General features: G+C 42.7%; 1 protein-coding gene across 2 annotated transcripts in view; it reads right to left on the bottom strand.

Moving 5' to 3' along the window:
• Window positions 1-18,678, bottom strand: part of BMI1 (BMI1 proto-oncogene, polycomb ring finger) — a 138,125-nt gene that overhangs the window by 96,454 nt on the left and 22,993 nt on the right. The gene's annotated exons all lie outside the window — the stretch shown is intronic.

The following is an 18,678-nucleotide window of genomic DNA, read 5'->3' as shown; positions in this document are numbered from 1 at the left end:
CATATCCTAAATAGATCAAGTTAACACGCAAAACAACAAAGGGAAACTGCCTTTTCAAATATAATGAGCATCATTTAATCAGCTTGGGACCAAAAACGCAAACGTTGCTTTTAAAAACTTCCAAAAATGAAAGGTAATTTGAATGAAACCCAGATTAAGCGCTGAAAGCAGTGTGCTTTTCTTGCGGGAAAAATCTATTGCGTTATCCTCTGTGCAATTTAAAAACAAAACAAAAAAAAAATTAGTTACTTACCTGTAACTGCAGTTCTCCAGTATTGGTATCTTTCATAGATTCACATGCTTGAATCATCCCCGTCGTAGTTTTGAAAGTCATATTTCGGTTTGCCTCCAATTGTTAAACAGCCTAGGGTTTGTCGTCAATTATCACAAATCTCATCTTCACCCCACACAGGTATTGAATTTCTTAGGAGCAATACTAGACACGGTCCACAGCAAGGCGTATCCGTCTCACGAAAGGAAGCAAAAACTAAGCTCCTTAGCACGCAAACTCTCTACAGAAAAGTTTGTTTCAGTCCACACCTACAAATCATTTCTAGGGATGATCTCATCATGCATTCCGCTGGTCCCGGATTGCAGGCTCCATATGCGACCCCTGCAAGAACAATTGGATGTACAGTGCACTCAGGTGCACGGTTCATTCGAAGACAGAGTTCGCATAACACCTATAATGCAGACCACCAGGAAGTGGTGGGCAACGCTGACCAATTTGTCCAACGGACTCACATTCCTTCATCAAGTACCCAGTTACATAGTAACAACGGATGCTTCTCTCGAGGGATGGGGTGCACACTGCCAGGATTTGCAAATCAGCGGATCCTGGAATACAAAAGAGGTTCGGCTCCACATAAACCACCTAGAGCTCAAAGCGATAGGCCTAGCTCTCAAAGCTTTTTTGCCAAAACTTCAAAACTCAAGCGTCTTAATCAGAACGGACAATACTACCAGCATGTTTTATCTAAACAAGCAGGGGGGCACAAGATCTCTACAACTCTCACAACTGGCTCAGGATACCTGGAAATGGGTACATCACGCACAACATTTCGCTCAAAGCGGAGCATGTGCCAGGACAGGTCCAACGTTCTGGCAGACACCCTGAGCAGGACAGTGATACCATACCACGAGTGGGAGCTGGACCAGGAACTTCTCGATCGACTCTTCCTTTTATGGGGCAAACCAAATCTCAACCTGTTTGCCACATTCGAGAACAAGAAATGCCAGTATTATGCAAGTTGGCTTCCCCAGAAAGGATCGTGGGGGAATGCGTTTTCGATGAGATGGTCCGGGGTCTATGCCTACGCTTTTCCTCCGATCCCGCTCATACCGAGAGTCATCAACAAAATGAAGACGGAGGGGTGTCGCCTTCTGTTGATAGCTCCCAGGTGGCCCAGACAGGTCTGTTACACTGAGCTCCTAATGCTTTCCGAACAGCCACATGTGTAACTCAAACAGAGTCCAACCCTCTTGACAATGCACCTGGGGCAAGTCAGGCATCCAGATCCATCATCTCTTCACTTGTCGGCTTGGCTCCTGAATTCAATGAGCATGTAAATCTGAATATTTCCTCAGAGTGTAGAGAAATCTTAGCCAAAGCTAGAGCTGACACAACCAATAAAACTTACAAACTTAAATGGAAACGTTTTTGTATATGGTGTGCAGCGGAAGGTATACATCCTATTTCATCTCCTCTGGAGCAAATACTACCATATCTGTTGCTTTTGGCAAAGTCAGGACTTTCATACTCCTCTATTCGAGTACATCTGACGGCAATCTCTAGATACCGTAGATCAAAAGACATGGTCTCATTATACTCCACCAGGATTGTGAAACAATTCATGAAGGGCCTGTTCCGTGTTTTCCCAACAGTCCGGAAACCTCCACCGTTATGGTCCCTGAATATTGTCTTACTGCAACTCATGAAAGCTCCTTTTGAGCCGATCCACAGAGCCGATCTCGAATTCATCTCATGGAAGACCGCATTACTACTAGCTCTTACTTCAGCCAAAAGAGTGAGCGACATTCAGGCCTTCACTATTAAAGAGCCTTTCCTCCAATTTACAAATTCTGGTGTAATCCTGAGAACAAATCCTAAGTATATCCCAAAAGTTCCTTCAACTTTCCACTTGAATGAACCAGTCATCTTAAAAACCTTTTTTCCAAATCCGCGGACAGTAGCGGAAAAGACATTACATTCCCTGGATATAAAAAGGTGTCTAAAATTTTACCTACAGAAAACACAAGTCATACGTCAGTCTGACCAGTTATTCATTGCATTTGGTGGAACAAAAAAGGGCCACGCAGTGTCCAAACAGACTATAGCCAGGTGGATTGGCCTGGCGATCCAATTCTGTCATGCTAAGGCTGGTAAACCGCTCCGCAGCAAGGTGAGAGCCCATTCTACAAGATCGGTAGCCACTTCGGCCGCACTCTTCGCTGGGGTGCCACTGCATAGCATCTGCAAAGCGGCCACATGGTCCAGCCAGCATACGTTCACAAAACACTATTGTCTCGAAGAAACAAGTAACATTGATGCAGCGGTGGGGCAGGCAGTGCTGAGGCATCTATTTCGTTAAGGTGAGCCTCTTACAACATCCCACCACCACAATCAAGGTATGTGCAATATGGTTCTTCAGTTTCGTTAACATCTAATTTTATATTACAGTGCTGATTACTCTCATATTTTGCTTCATACTAGTCGTAATACCAACGCTTGTTGATATTGTGTAAAAATGTTGTAGACTTCAGAACAACAGGGGCACATTTGGTAGCATAATATTCAGACATACAGGTTTTTCGTATTACTGTTATATTTATTAATATTATTGATATCAGTCGGAGAATTACGATAAAACAACATGCAGATTAATTCACTAATTCTCCAACATTACTGCTCGCTACTCTGATTCAAGCATGTGAATCTATGAAAGATCCAATACTGGAGAAGAAAATTAGTTACTTACCTGTAACTGCAGTTCTCCAGTATTGGTATCTTTCATAGATTCACATGCGACCCACCCTCCACCCCTGAGAGGCTCCCTTAATATACAGATATTGAACTTCACACTTGTACTTGAAAATCTGAGGGAAAGCAGCCTCTGTTGGGAGTGTTTGGGATGGGTGCTGAAGCCTGATTGGTTGGCACTGAAGTTTGGGTCTTTTCACAAAACAAAGTGTATAGGCTATAACATATCCTATGGGGCCTACCGGTTTTAAAACTTACTGCTTTGTGTATTTAAAGTTACCGTGAGGCTCCCACCTCAACGACGGGGATGATTCAAGCATGTGAATCGATGAAAGATCCAATACTGGAGAAAGTACTGTAACCGAATTACCAGTCGAAAGGATAGAGTGATTTATTTAACCAAGTCTAACTCTTTCTAGTAGATTGATTAAATTGTTTCCGCTATTTTATTGCACTCAGTAAAGTCGCCTGTCACTATACAAAAACCAGTGGGATGAGCAGGAGACTTCCTGGATTATGGCCCGCCCACCAACGACACCCCCGGGGGCAACCAGGAGACGGGATCTAGATAAAAGTCGAACAGAAAAAAAAGAAAAGGCATTACGTTTGAAGAGATAAGGTTGCAAAGATTTGGAAATGCATACTTCAAAGCGGGAAGTGAGCAAGTTTATAATACTAAATGTGAATTTCCATGTTTTTTTCTATTTTATGACAGCTGCTCTTATTGGCTAGAGGCATCAATTCCTTGTAACTCCAGCCTCTCATGTTTACCATGTCAAGCATCTCTGTGGACAACTAAAAAACATGCTGGTATAATCCCCTCTTGGGCATCCATTACTCAGCTCTTCTTTATTTGCTATTTAGTTGTACAATAGCAAAACAGAGTTGAGATGGAATAAAGATCTGTCCCTTCTTACCCCACTATCTATCCTGCTTCAGACCTCTCATTACCCCTTCTATAGTGCTTACACAACTCTTGATGTTTCCCTTGCCCCCATCCACTTCTCACCATATCCCATATAGGTTTCTTTAAAACCAGGGGACACTTCCATATCAACTCTGCCTCTGTCCCAAAACACACCTTTACCTACACCTCCAGCAGCGATGACAACCTTTTGGAAACCCCCTCCCACTTTGTCCTATCCACCTCTCACTGAATCATAAATAAGTTTTTTGAAAAACCTGCATCTTGACATAATTTTCCGTTGTCTTACATTTATCATTTATATCATTTGGTACTCCCTTTCATTTTCTTTTAAAATACTTTATTTGTCTCACTTTTATTCAGGATTTTTCACCTAATTCAAAGTCGTGTTGAGTGTCTGCCTTTCTCCAGTCCTGCACCTGCCTTATGGCTCTCGAAAGAATAAGCAGAGTTTTCTTTGCTGTCATTATCTCACCTTTCCTTTGTCAATATCAATGCCCTAAACAGAGGGCTTTTGTCCCCTGTGTGGTCAGCCTCTTACCTTTCCATATCTCGTATGAACTGCCCATGTCCTGCGATACTAGGAACTGAATTCCTCTGTCAGTTGCTGGGCTATCCTCAGGTGACTTTTTTCTGCGGACTATTTTTATTAGGTTCTGCCCCCAACCCCCTCCAATTCTACAGTTGGGTTTCTACCCACCTTTCCATTGGCTATGCCATACTCCCAGACATCTAGTATGTCTTCTCATGCACGTTTCTCACAGACTTGGTCCAGGTATTCTCTAGGACTTTGCATGGATCACATATTTCTGGCTAACCAACTTAAAATTGAAACATACAAGAAGGACTGCGAGCTATGTGGCATTTATTGTGAAAAAGGGCAGGGCAGTGTTAACTGTGATTCATAAAATAGCCATGGTCTACACCGATCAGCAGCATTGATGTATGTATGTATACAATGCAACGCTACCTAGAAACAAATGGCCCATTATTCAATTAAGAGGGTACATGCCAGTTAATAAGTTCACCAGCATTGACAGTTTATTTTAGTGGTAAGCTATGTTGGAAAGCATGGTAGATGATTAGTTCTGGTGGGGTGCTACTTGAAGCGCAGGGTATCCTTACTTTTCAGTAAGTCGAAGATTGCTAATGCTTCTCAAGTCTTTATTGCGATGGCATTCTAGCTCGCAGGAGTGTTAAGAAGTCTTGTCTTATGCTTTTTAGGTCTGGCTTAACAGTGCAGCTATCTTGTTTCCAATGTTCACATATTGTTTACAGTATACAAATTCGTCTTTGTGTCAGCTACCTTCAACTACTGGCTGATAGCAGCGAACCTCTCCTACAGCCATTGCCTTGAGGCAGCATCATTCAAATCTTGGATTGGCCCTGTAGGATATTTTTGTCTTACCTTAAAGATATTGGTGGGTCGAGGTATCTATCATCTGCTTCCAATGAAGTGCTTTTGGTACACTGCATGAGGGACTTTATAATAAAAAACGTAATACTCAATCATCAGCACACTTCGTCATACTATCCAATTCTTTACCTGTTGTATCTAGAAATTAATCCTTTTTCGTGTTTTTTTTTTTTTGTTTTGTTTTTTATCAATTTCAGCAGGCTAATTTTTGTCTGGACTTAAGTGCAAGCCCTATTGGGTTATCCTTTTTGCGTTTTCGCAATGGCCTGACCCGAAGATGGCCACTCAGTCTTGCAAAATTAACAGCAAATGCTGCAATTTTATGAAACTTTACGTGGCCATCTTCGGGTCGTCATCCGAGTTCCCTTCTTTGACTCACTTGTCTTCCTCTTTACCCGTCACCTTCCTTTATACCCTTTATACTCCCTTGTCACACACCTTCTTTCACTGGTTTCCCTAGCTCTGCTTAGTCTTTTCTTCTCACCCTTCCTATTTGCCACGCTCTGCCAGTCTTTATGCAAACGATCGTATTCACATGGCATGCCACCGACGACATTTTATTACTGGACAACAGCAAAACTACGGCCCTCATCCTCCTGGACCTCTCGAACGCGTTCAACACCGTCTGCCACCACTCCCTACGCTCACGCCTCAGCAAGGCAGGAGTCCGTGACAGAGCCCTGGACTGGGTCACCTCCTTTCTCACAGGCAGAACCCAGAAAGTCTGCCTCCCCCATTCCGCTCAGAGGCCACCGAAATCATCTTCATCATCCCACAGCCCGACCCTCTTCAAAGTCTACATGGCCCGCTCGCTAACATCGCCCGATCCCACAACCTCAACATCATCTCATACACCAACGACACCCAGCTGATCTTCTCCCTCTCCAAGGACTCTGCCTAGATCAATCTCCACAAAGGAATGAAGGCCATCACTGAACGGATGAAGAGCAGCTGCCTCATCTCAATTCCGACAAGACCGAAGTCCTAATCTTCAGCTCCACCCCCTCCACATGGGATGACTCCTGGTGGCCTGCCACTCTCGGAGCCGCTCCGACTCCAACCGACCACGCACGCAACCTAGGATTCATCTTGGACTCCTCATTATCCATGACCCAGCAAGTCAACACCACCTCCTCCTCCTGCTGCTTCAACACCCTCTGCGTGCTCTGAAAGATTTACAAATGGATACCAAACTAAACCAGAAGAACAGTCACCCAAGCCCTCGTAAGCAGGAAACTGGACTACTGCAATGCCCTCTATGCAGGAACAACGGCCAAACTCCAGAAGAGGCTGCAACACATCCAGAACGCCTCTGCACGCCTCATCTTGGACATCTCCTGTCACTGCCACACCACAGACCACCTGAGAAACCTGCACTGGCTCCCAGTCAAAAAGAGAATCACCTTCAAACTCCTCACCCACGCTCAAAGCAATGCAGAGCACCGGACCAGAATACCTCAACAGACGGCTCTCCTTCTACACCCCAACACGGCATCTCCACCAACCTCGCCCTCGCAAACCGTCCTACGCGTCTGCAGAACTACAACCAGCGGAGGATCATTCTTGCACCTCAAGGACAAGCCGTGGAACACTCTTCCCAACCACCTGCCCCAGACCAAAGACCTCCTTACCTTCAGGAAACTTTTGAAGACCTGGTTCCTGGCTGTTCGAGTAGTAGCAGCACCTCACCCCCCCCCTCTTTCTCCCCTGCTCGGCACCATGAGACCCTCACAGGTGAGTAGTGCGCTTTACAAATTCCTGATTGATTGATTGAGTACTTTAGTGTCAATTGTGGCCATCTGTCATTTCAGAGTGAATTTAGGTATGTGAGAAAAGCTTCCTTTGTAGATGCTGTTTTTGGGGGAATTTATTTTGTTGAAAGTTGTGTGTGTTTTTTCCTTTTTTGCTCTTGGGCGTTCCACTGTCCCTCTCCAGGACCAAAAAGATTTACACGCCTGCTAGCCTTCCATATAACATTTCAAGATTTGGACAAACCATATTATTCACAAAACACTCCCTTGACCTTGATCGTGTGACATTGAAGACACTTTTTGCAATCGGGATATAAAAACTCGAGTTCCTCTTCATGCTGTTACACAGGCTCTTCGTAAAGTCCAGTGAGAATGGTCCTATCACATATGCTCCGACTGCTTGCATCGCTCATATGACATTCCTTCTCTCCCCACTGGCATCAAGCAGCTTGTTCCCGAGAATAAATAATTCCTCCAAACCTAGGCAGGCAATGTAGGTTTCCACACGAAACAACCAACAATCAGTAAGATAACACAAGAGTTATGGAAGTAAATGTTATATTTGCCCAAACCATTCGATTCTGCCGTTAACACATGCAACTACTCTCTCGTTGTTCCCAGAGGTTGATAATGTAAGGCCAGGCCACAAAATAATTGAACTGCTGTAACTAATACTGTGAGTCATTTGACACCTTCACACTAGAGACACTGACTCACAATCTTTGGCCAAGCTCCACATACAAGAGAGTCGCCAACAGCCTGGTTTCCGAGGTGTATTTGAGTATCAGCAGATATCGAGGGTATAGGATGCTGTGAAACGCCACACAGAAGCAATACCAATGTGCATAAAAAACACAAAAAGACTACATTTTATGTAAAACATGAAAGTGAAGGTGGATGTGGCGACACTTTGTGGAGACAACAGGTTATATGCAATTAAGTTTGTGCATTTAAAATGGAGCAATATGGATACACTGTGGGTTAATGGCTATACACTGGACTACTAAATCACATCTTCCTGAATTAAATATTGCTCTAGCAAATAATAGCAAGGACAAAGACTGAGGTAAAGTGGGAAACAGAGTATCATGAATTGTAGAAAACTAAAAGCTAAACTAAAGGCATTATACATTTCTTTAACTGCACAGAGAACGGCGTTCTACTGCAAAACGGTCATAAGGCGGCAAGAGAGGATATGCATTAGTAACTACCCATTCCCCCAACAGCGGTCTACATATAATTTTGAACCAGAAATACAGTAATATACAGCGCTATCGGAAAGTGATGGAATTATCAGATTAAAACAAATAATAATAATAATTGTAACCGATTTAGAAGGGATAGGCAGTCCAAGATACTGTAATCATGAATTTTAAATTATGTGAGAAGGTTGGACCGATTAAATAGAAGGGAGCTGCCTACACACCGCAGATTTCAATCACTTAACCAATTAACTGCCTTCATTGATAATCTTCTGTTGGCAGGGTTAAAGCCTCAGTAGCTAGTAGAAAGACTTGTTAGAAGGTGCAATAATTGGAGGGGTCTGGCTAAATAGCCGCTCCCAACGGCCGAGTTTCAGACAGACTTTTCGATTTGTATTTTCAGTGGGAAAAAATAATTAACAGACATATATGTATAATCAATGATGACAAATACTTTTTGGGCAATAAACGAAGGATCACAACTCTGCTGCACTCTAGAATCCACATGACCTTTCTGGCACTGGTGGTATAAACGAGGGCAGGCCACCGATTTTACTTTGGTTACATTTTCTATTTCTCGAGTGAGTACAGCCAAAAAGGATTTCAAATAGTAGTATTCAAAGAGAGACTACATCTGTGGGAAATGCCACCTTGCATCATACTTTTGAAAGAACAGCATTAGAAGGCGCGTGTATTTCACTAGGCACAAAAGACATTAAACATCCAGGTCACAGATATGAATAATTAAAACCGTAGTAATAGAAATATCTTGATTAAAAGTTGTGAATGTGTGAAGCTTAGGTTCTTGGCATGTGGACAGAGGAAGAGAATGAAAAGTTATGGTGTAGGATAGATCATGCATTAGCAAGCAGCCTCCTACAGGAATTTTCTTGAATACCCAAAAGTCATAAATCTCTTTAGATCACCAGTCACCAGCAGGGTTTTGAGGATGTCAGAAACGCTTGGAAGAAGTGCAGCCGTATTCCTTTATTCATCGCCCTTGGTAAAGGTGTGGGAAATGCAGACTTCTTACTAGGCATTAAGAAAGGAGGTTTGATAAAGGAGAACTAAAAGGGTTCAAAGGCATCATATGTACACATGGCCAGTCATAAAAACTGAAATTTATATATATACGCAGGTCCAGCACTAGGTGCTCAACAGAATGATAACTGCAATGGAAAAAATGTACTTGAGACATGGGCGTATCCCTAAATGTAATTTTCAAACTCTATTGTGAATCTGTAGCAGGCAATGAGGGACAAAAAGCTCCATTCCAGCTACTTTGGAAGAAAGATCTAGATATACAACCAGACTCCAATCAATGGCATGACATTTTTGAGTAGACCATCAACTTCACACATTACTCAAGAGGTATAGAAACACTCTACAAAACCATATGGAGGTGGTGCATGACACCAGCAATTTAAAACGTCTAGACATGTTAAAGGAGTTGTATAAGCAAAGCGCACATAATACATGTTGTGGTCCTGCCCCAAGATTGCAAGATTTTTGGACAGGGTTTTAAACAATGTTACAGAGGTGGCAAGGAGCCAGCTAGTGAGATGACCTTAAGTAACTCTGGTATGAATCCCCTCATAAGAAATTTACCAATCATGCTCAAAAAAGAGCAGAATCATATCAGACACAAAGTTGGAAAAACATTCCAGATGGGGTAAAGCATAAGCCCTTTCTTAAAGATTTGGTGGATAAGGATATGGTCCATACTGGGAATGAAAAAGGTAGCACGCAGTTTGCAAGGGAAGGTTAAGAAATTCATGAAGCTTTGGGCCCAGTAGAGAATTACTTAACTAGGACTAACCAAGACCTCCGATGCCCCCAAAAGATTGCAGGTACTGACGTAACAGAAGAAATCAGCCATTTGATACCAACCAAAGTATAATGTGAGCATTTAGAAGGATGGTCTATATCTCCATGAAACTGGAATAGTTTATGTATGGATAGATTGGATGGTAGCCCGGGTTGGGGGGGGGTGGGGGATGCTGCAATAATTCGAGATTTTTTCTAGTAGCTCCGAGTGCATGCTTACATTTATGTGAAATGATCAGTAGGATATAATTTCCGGAAGGTGAATGGTCATTCTAAGTTCAATAAACATGAATGAAACAAAACGTTTGAATTTGGTAGGAGAAAATATATCAATGGATTTAGAAACAGCAGAGCCAAAATATGTGCAGAAAGCATGGACAATGAGTAATTACTGAACTAAGCCATGGGAGAAAAAATAATTTTATATATGTGCAATGTTAAAAATCGAAAAGATTTAGACTTTCAATCCATGAAAGCAAACCCGTGAAAGAAAGATAGGGTTAACTGTACTATTTACCAAAGAGAGTCAAACACTATTTAGCTGTCTACAAAGAAGTGACCTGCACCAAGCTCATTAGTAAGGAGAAAACAACAAAAGGACTAAAGCAGCTGAGGATGAAACAGTAATGGGTTGATTATTTCCCCCCAACAAACAGGTACATCTTCTGTACATCTTCTGTTCCTGGAGGTGTACATTGACGTACATCACGGAGGTATTAGCAGCCCCCCTTGAAGGCATTTTCTTTTTCAAATAACTGGAGAGAAGTAATGTGGCACAAATTATTGACGGATATCCACAATACAACTTGATAAGTAGAATGAAAAAAGCAACAGTAGAACATACCGTTTATAATTTGTTCGACTTCCGTACCAGGTAATACTACAAAAAAATAAAACTTATGGCAACACCAACAACTAAGTAAGCTATTATCGAAGACAAGGATATATAAAAATATCATGTCTACCGGATCGCATTGCCTGGAAGAATGTCAAAAGCACACAGGATGGAATAGTTGCAAAACAATCCATTAGGCAAAGGCCTTAAGGACACAGGCTAAAAGGGCCTGATCGAGATACTATGACATGAAATAGAATCATGGAAGAGGTTAAAAGCAAACAGGGGGAACATCTGGGTGGTGCAAGTGTGTTATAAAAAGTAATCAAAGATTTAATATTCTTAGAAGACTTCATATAAAGCAAAACAGAGATTAGAGACATGCACAATTTTGCTATTGGAGGAGTGTATTGTAGAACATTTATTACAATACTAAAAAAATCAAGTTTTATTCACCAGTTCACAAACAATTGCATTCCACTTTTACAAACTACAAACAACTAGTGATGGTTCAGTGTACTGCTATTATCACCTACAAATTGTGCTAAATTTTGAATAATTATACTGGAAAGTGGGACCTGAATGTTATTCATGTTTAAACAAGTTACAAATAAACGTCCTCAACAATCCATGCTTGCAGTCAGAATTGAACAGGGTTGTTATTGCAGTTATGTAATGCTTCATACACCTGATTGAGGCACCTAAGCACATTTTCAGAAGGTCAACATGCTGCATCATGAGAGAGTGCTTGGTTGGAAAAAATTTGCATTGCATGGCGATTTAGGTACATAGTGTTCTTGAGTCCTTTGTAAGCAAGTGATGTTCTTATCCTCTCTTGGGTTACAGTGCTTAATGGATGGTGTCGGAGAAAGAGTGATGGAGCACGCACACAATTCATTTAAACCTATGTGTTCTGTCACTCGTCATCCCACTCTGCAGGACTCTTATGGAATTCATGGGTAACAGCCGACCTACCAATCAATATCCTATGCAGCATACTGCATGCAAGATAGAAGCTCAATATAATATGGAGACAAGGAGATCTGCAAAGATGTACTGTATTAACATACATTTTGGAAGCGGTTATTTTAATGAGAATATTTATAATGAATTTAAGTGTCATTTGAAAGATTGGTAGAGTACATCAGCAAGACCCACATCGATGGAATATATTAAATTCATCCAAACACCTCACAGTACTGAATCAGCTTTGCTGGTGGTATCGGAAGAGCTGGGTGGATCTGCTGCAACCATTTTTCTCGATCTTAGTGCAGCATTTGATACTGTCTTGCACGCTTTGCTGCTGAGACGACTGCAAAATTGTGGGATAAAAGGCTGTGTCTGGGGCTGTACCCCCTAAATCCAACTCTTAAATTTTTATGTCTGCCCTTTGGCAGACCTTGTGGAATCTTTTAGCTTCACTTTGCTATCATAAACTGATGACATCCAGCTAGTCTTTTCACTTCCCCCTGACCAAGGGAAAGCTCTGTATCTCCTTAGGTCCTGCCTCACAGCTGTACCCAACTGAATGTGACAAAACTGCCTGCAGCTTAATGTGGGGAAGACAGAAATCCTGGTGGTGGGAAATGAGTCTCATCTCTGGTCTTCCGATTGGTGGCCAGATGATCTTGGCCCCTTCCCTCCTGCTAAACCAGTGGAGACGAATCTTGGGATCTGGATGGAAGCCAGTCTCCCTGTGCATGTTCAAAAAGCTGTCTGGTTGCTATTTGGAACTCCTGAGAAGACTCAAAACGTTTCTCTGGACTTTACCTCTTTCCACCTCAAAAAAACTGTATTCCAGGCGATCGTCTTGTTGCACTGGAGCTTTAGGAATGTTCTCCATATGGACGCATCACGCCCTTCTATTTAGTGAATGACTGCAGATGATTCGGAGTTCTGCAGCATAGCTACTTTCACACGTTCCTAAGCGCCAATCAACTTCCTCCCAGCTCTCAGTCTTACACTGCCACAATCCTCTCAAGACCATTTTCAGAAAACGGGTATAAACCAGGTTCTTTTAAGTTAATTGGATGGTTTATTTATGCCTTCTGCCTGCGAAGCCCTGTTTGGGCAACAAGGTGCTTTATTAACAAACTTGCTTTAAAATAGGCAGACTTGATGGTAGATCTCTGTGTTTTACTTTCATCTTCACTTAGTAACAAGAGTGAATAGCCTAGGAGGCCTGATGGCACCTGCATCATTGGGTACGATTGTCCTACTTAGGGTTGCATTGATATAAATGTTGCATGGGTCCACCCTTTGAGATAGATACAAATCTCGGCCAACACTGGATATAGGCAGAAGGTCAATCCATCTTATTAGGACTACTAGGAGACATTTTAGTCAGGTACATGTAATGCACCAATTACAGTCAGCAGCGGTATTGCACTAGTTGAGTAATTGCTATGATTTTTCTTGGAACTGACATTTCTGTATAAGTTTTGGACCACTTTATTATTATTATTTTTTTTCAATAAATATTTTTATTTGCATTTTCAAACATCACTAAGTGCCCGACTGGGCCAGTGGAGCAACAGTGGCAGTAGAGCAGGGGATTTCAAACTTGGAGGGGGGGGGGCTCAAGGGATACTGTGGGGGGTGCCAGGCTCTGCCCTAAAGAAGTTTTATTCAGATAAATTATGCTTTGTTTTAAGCAGAAAACAATGTGTTACATTTTTAAGAAGGTAACATAACTTAACTGCAATGTTTAACAGGGATTTGGAATTCCTATAGCTGGACACCGAGGACATATTGTTTGGGGTCAAGGGCAAAACGTTTTCATGTTTATTTTGCCCTTGGGAAAAACAGGCTCAACCACCTGCAGCACAAACCCTTTCGCCTCCAGTTTATAGAGAAAGGCACTGTATGCAGCTGAGATAATGTGTGTCCAAATGTTAATGCTGTTCGGACTTGTACTTATGTTTCATTAATGAAAAGCCTTTATTATTAGAGCAAGCGCTATAAATAAATGTTTTAAGAAAGTCACACTGCCCTACTGACAGTGGTTCCAGCAAAAAGTGTACACACATTTGAAAAGTTTAACAATATGAGGCTAAGTATAATGCTCCCAGAGTGCTCTCTGCTTAGATGCAAATGTTTGCAGAAGCTTGTAAACAAGACTGACAATTTTTTGCTTTCAAAATAAAATGTCCAGAAAAAATGCAAATAGGGGAAATAAAGTTTTGCTACTATGAACTTTTAGCTATTACTTTGAAGCGTCATTTAGTAAAACGTGTTGATGCATGCTGGTATTTTCAAAAAATATTCTTAATGGAGAATCATTGTAACCATTTTCAACAAGATTATATGAAGCATGAAAACAAAACAAGATCTGACATTTGTTGCGAGTCTTTTGGTTTCGTCAATGTGTGTCTTGTTGGGACATGGCTTTTTTAAACACTTTATTGTTGTGGGAGCTGCCATGCCCTCACCATTGTAACAAACACTGGCAAAAGCAAAAAAAGGTTTTGGTCTCAAAAAGCACACATACCATCAGTGGCCTAACAAAGGTCCTGCAGCCCCTGTGGTGCATGGGGACCACTCCAGGGGCCCCCCTCAGCACAGCCTCTGCCCTGAATGAGTCGGGGGGAGGTAGGAGGGGGTCATGTTCTTTGCAATTCCACCCCACCCTCCAGTTTTGCAATGCCACTGATTGCCACAGTAGTTCCTGGAACTGAACACAACTACTTTGTGTACCAATATGCTCCTTGAGGAAAAGCAGAATGCAATCACTCACAGTAATGACTGCTGATAGAGAAATAGAACTTTAACAAAAACAAAATATCTTTGTTAACCAGACCTAATTGGGGACCCAAATCTTAAAGTCACAAAAGTGCACCCATGTTGTAGGTCTTTGAAGTATTGTTTTTTATGAAATCACAAGAACTTACAGAAGTAGACTAAGAAATCGTACTCCTAGAAAAAAGTTGTGAACTGTATTTTAGCCCGAGCAAATATGGATGTGTAGATTTGCTCATGTGAAAATCTATTGAGAGTTTACTTTCCCTCCAACCATATTTCTCCCAACCCTGAAAGAACGTCTACTTCTGCCATTGTCAGAGGCAAATTTCCAACCTTTCTCATTATGGGAAAAAGATTAAAGAGCTGGTGAAAATCCTTAAAACGTGCAAGTTAGTAGGTTGTCAGACTCAAAGGCATTCCAGCCCTGGAACTATTGCTTACTGCTTCCTTAAGTCCAGTACGTATATTTGTGGAAAGGTGGCCAAATAAGGAAACTGCTATAGTAAGGATTGAAATTGCAAGTATCCAAGCCCTACATTGGTAGCAGTCCTGGCATAACTAGAGAAGCTATTAAGAGAGCGCTTACATAATGAAATTGCTGCCATAATTTGTTGCCGCACTACCTGGCACCAAAGGAACAAGAAGATTTTTTTTTTATAGGACAAGTAGATTTAAGAAGCAACCGGTCCCATGGACAAGTAGTTATTGTATTGAATTCCACACCCCTGGTTTAAATATGCCCAGACATGTTTAAACATTGCCATCTTAATAGAATAATTGTGAACATTTCTGAGGGGGGCCCGCTGATTTTTATTTTTTCCACTGGGGGACGGGGGTGGGGGGCGCAGCATTAGGAAGTTTGAAAAAAAAACTGCAGTAGAGTAAATCTGCTAATCTCTAACCTAAAGAGAGAGAGGTGTGATCAACCTAATCTGTCAGTCCAGTGTTCATGAGAAGTGCCCCCTCCATTGCTACCTTGGAATGAGGTCTCTAGATCAGACTCCATGTGGACACGAAGGCTGGGTCTGCATCAAGGCTACATGTAGCATAGATAGCGTTGATGGCATCTGGTAGGAATCCCTCAGATGACCTTGTCTGCATGGGATGTATTTATACAGATCTTGTCGGACCCCAGGCCCAGGTATGTTCCTAAACAACAGATAAAAAGGCAGGCTTGTGGCGTCCATTATATAAAAATTCCCTCCAAAAGTACATTATGTTCCTGTCTCACGTAAGATGGGAAAGGGACATGATGTGAATACCTACGTATATCAATTGTTTTTGACGCTCACAGTGACGCCGTCACAGAGTGGCACTGATAATGTGAAATCAAAAGATCTTCCTAACTATAAGCATTATGACCATCTTGAAAAAAATATTTAAATACGTGTGCTAAAACAGAGCAGGCTGATAGGTTAAAAGTCACTAGATGCCAGGGGCACGGTCCTGCAAGCAAGAAGGCTAAGCAAACTCCTGATTCTCATAAAAAGTGAATAGGATCCACCACACTTTATATTCACAAATGGTACAGTATCATACTTTATTATGCAGGAACCCAGGCCTCGAGAGATTTATACAATAAACCCATTCCCAATCAGCAGCATTGCTTCTATGTCAGAGGGTGACCTTCCCTCCCATTACCTCTTCTTGGATATCGTAGTAGGTCTTCCAAGGACACCAAATCTTGAAAAACTTCTTCGGGCAGTCTCTAGCTTTATATGTCCCTTTTTTTAACCACCATGTATAGGCCCATTTCTGCCCTCGATTCCCTGATTGTTGGTGTCTCAGGGGCCACCCAGTGTTTAAACCTCATCTCTCTAGGCCACCACTAGGCTCAAGTTACTAAAAATAAGTTTTGATCTTGGTATGTCTATGTCAGTAGGTACACCCAGCAGGACATACTTAGGGTCCACTGGGATCTCTTTTCCCCAGTAGTGCTCCCAGTTCACCCAGGATGGTTGACCAACGGGTTTGAACGTGTGGGCAACCCCAGAGTGTATGCAGGACTGTTGCTCTGCCCCACACTGTAGACAGCTGGGTGACGATGCCCTCCTAAAGTGATGTGGACGCACCCTGTCGTAGTATACCAAGAGAAGAATCTTAAATTGTATTAAACATAGCCAGGTTTTGATTGCCACCTCCCGTAGGTTCTTTAGGACTGCCTGCCAATCTGTCTATTCCCCCCCCCCTCCACCAATGCCTCTCATGTCTCTCCCTCAATTTCTTTAACATGTCCGGCATGTTATTATTGATTGTTTTGTATGTCCAGGAGAGTGCTTTCCCTTCCAGTTCCCCTTGGAGCAGCCTCCCCTCTAGTGGGGCACAGCCAGGGAGCCCAGTTAGATCAAGTTTCTCCACCAGCCAGGTGTTTGCGAGTTGTATGTATTTCTAATGTTGTAAGGGAGCCAGTTGATATTCTCATTGCATTGAGTCAAACATTTTGAGATATCTGTCCTCAAGCAGGTCACCCAATGTTGTAATGCCAATCCTATCCCATTCCCCAAATCCTTGGATTTACCCAATTTCCTTCAGGCAGAAACCTTCCCACAGGAGTTTCGCACTAGAGCTTCTCATACCATCTCATACACTTCCCCACCCCTACCCAGGCCTCTATGGTCAACTGGGTCGTGGGTGTCTGCAGTCCCTTCGCCCCATACAGGTAGTGTAGATGTGATTTGCATTGGAACCGACTTCTCTACACCATGTATGTGGAGTGGTCTCCTGGCGCATGCTTTCATTCGTTGGTGGCAATGAGAAGTGCTGCCCACTAGTATGCCCTGGAGGGCTATCCCCCCCCATTGTGAGGATTATGCTGAAGTGTCTGTAAAGCCACAGGTGGGTGACTTCTGTTCCACAGCAACCTGAGGACATCCCCCTCACTGTTGAAGGTTTCTTATGGAACTATGACGTATGTGTTCTGAAGAACATATTGTATCTTCTGTAGGGTGATCATCTTGTCCATTGCGGCCCTGCCAAGCAGTGTTAGTGACGGGTTCCTCTTCATCTCTGTGAAACTCCACCAGGGCAGTCTGAATGTTCAGTCAAGGATGTTTTCCATGTCCAGAGTTACATATATCCCCAAGTATTTAAACCCCTCTTTATCTATGCATAGGTTGCCTGGAAGATCCAACAGCTCCAGGTCACCCCCTACTGAACATAGGATTGATTTGTCCCAATTTATCCTGAAGCCTGAGTGGGCTCCATCCCTCTCAAATATTCTAAACACCGCAGGCAGTGTGTCATTTGAATGGATGATGTATAGCAGGACATAGTCAACATATAATGAAACCCTTTTCTTCTCCTTCCTACTCATCTTGTATGTGGAGGCCCTTAATGCCTGGATGGGAGCAACCTATGCAGGCCAGGGGTCCTAACATGAGGGCGAACAATAGTGGGGTGAGGGGGAATCCCATGTCTTGTATCCCTGTCAATGGGAAGATCTGCTGAAGTTACCCAGTTTATTTGTACCATAGCTACTGCATTATTGTATAATAGCACTATCCACGTCAGAAATTTAAGTCTGAACCCAAATTTACCCAAAGCTTGCGCCATAAAGGGTCAATGAACCACGTTAAATGCCTTCTGAGCGATCCGGGACTTTAGTACGTGGGGTTCTTCCCTTACCTGCATCACATCCAACCAATTACAGAGCCTGCGGAGGTTAAATCTTGTTGACCTCTTGGGGATAAAGTCTGACGGATCTTGGTGGATCAGGGGAGTTACGACTGCTATCAGTCTTGTGGAGAGTATCGTCACTAGAATCTTGGTCTCGATGTTGAGGGGGGGAGATCAGGTGAGAAGAGCCACATTCAGTGGGGGGAGAAAGAGGGGAGGGTGTTCCCGGCTTTCGGTATCACCACCTTCATAGCCCTGCGGAGGTCTGGCGTAAAAAATGCCCTGCTCTCTGGCTTCTTCAAACATGTTAAGCAGGTATGGGCTCAGGACGTTGGCATTCTTCTTGTAAAGTTCTACTGGGATACCGTTAGGGCCAGGTGTCATG

This window comes from Pleurodeles waltl, chromosome 10 (genome assembly GCF_031143425.1).
Source record: "Pleurodeles waltl isolate 20211129_DDA chromosome 10, aPleWal1.hap1.20221129, whole genome shotgun sequence".
Lineage (NCBI taxonomy): Eukaryota > Metazoa > Chordata > Amphibia > Caudata > Salamandridae > Pleurodeles > Pleurodeles waltl.
This window is presented reverse-complemented; position numbering and strand designations above follow the sequence as displayed.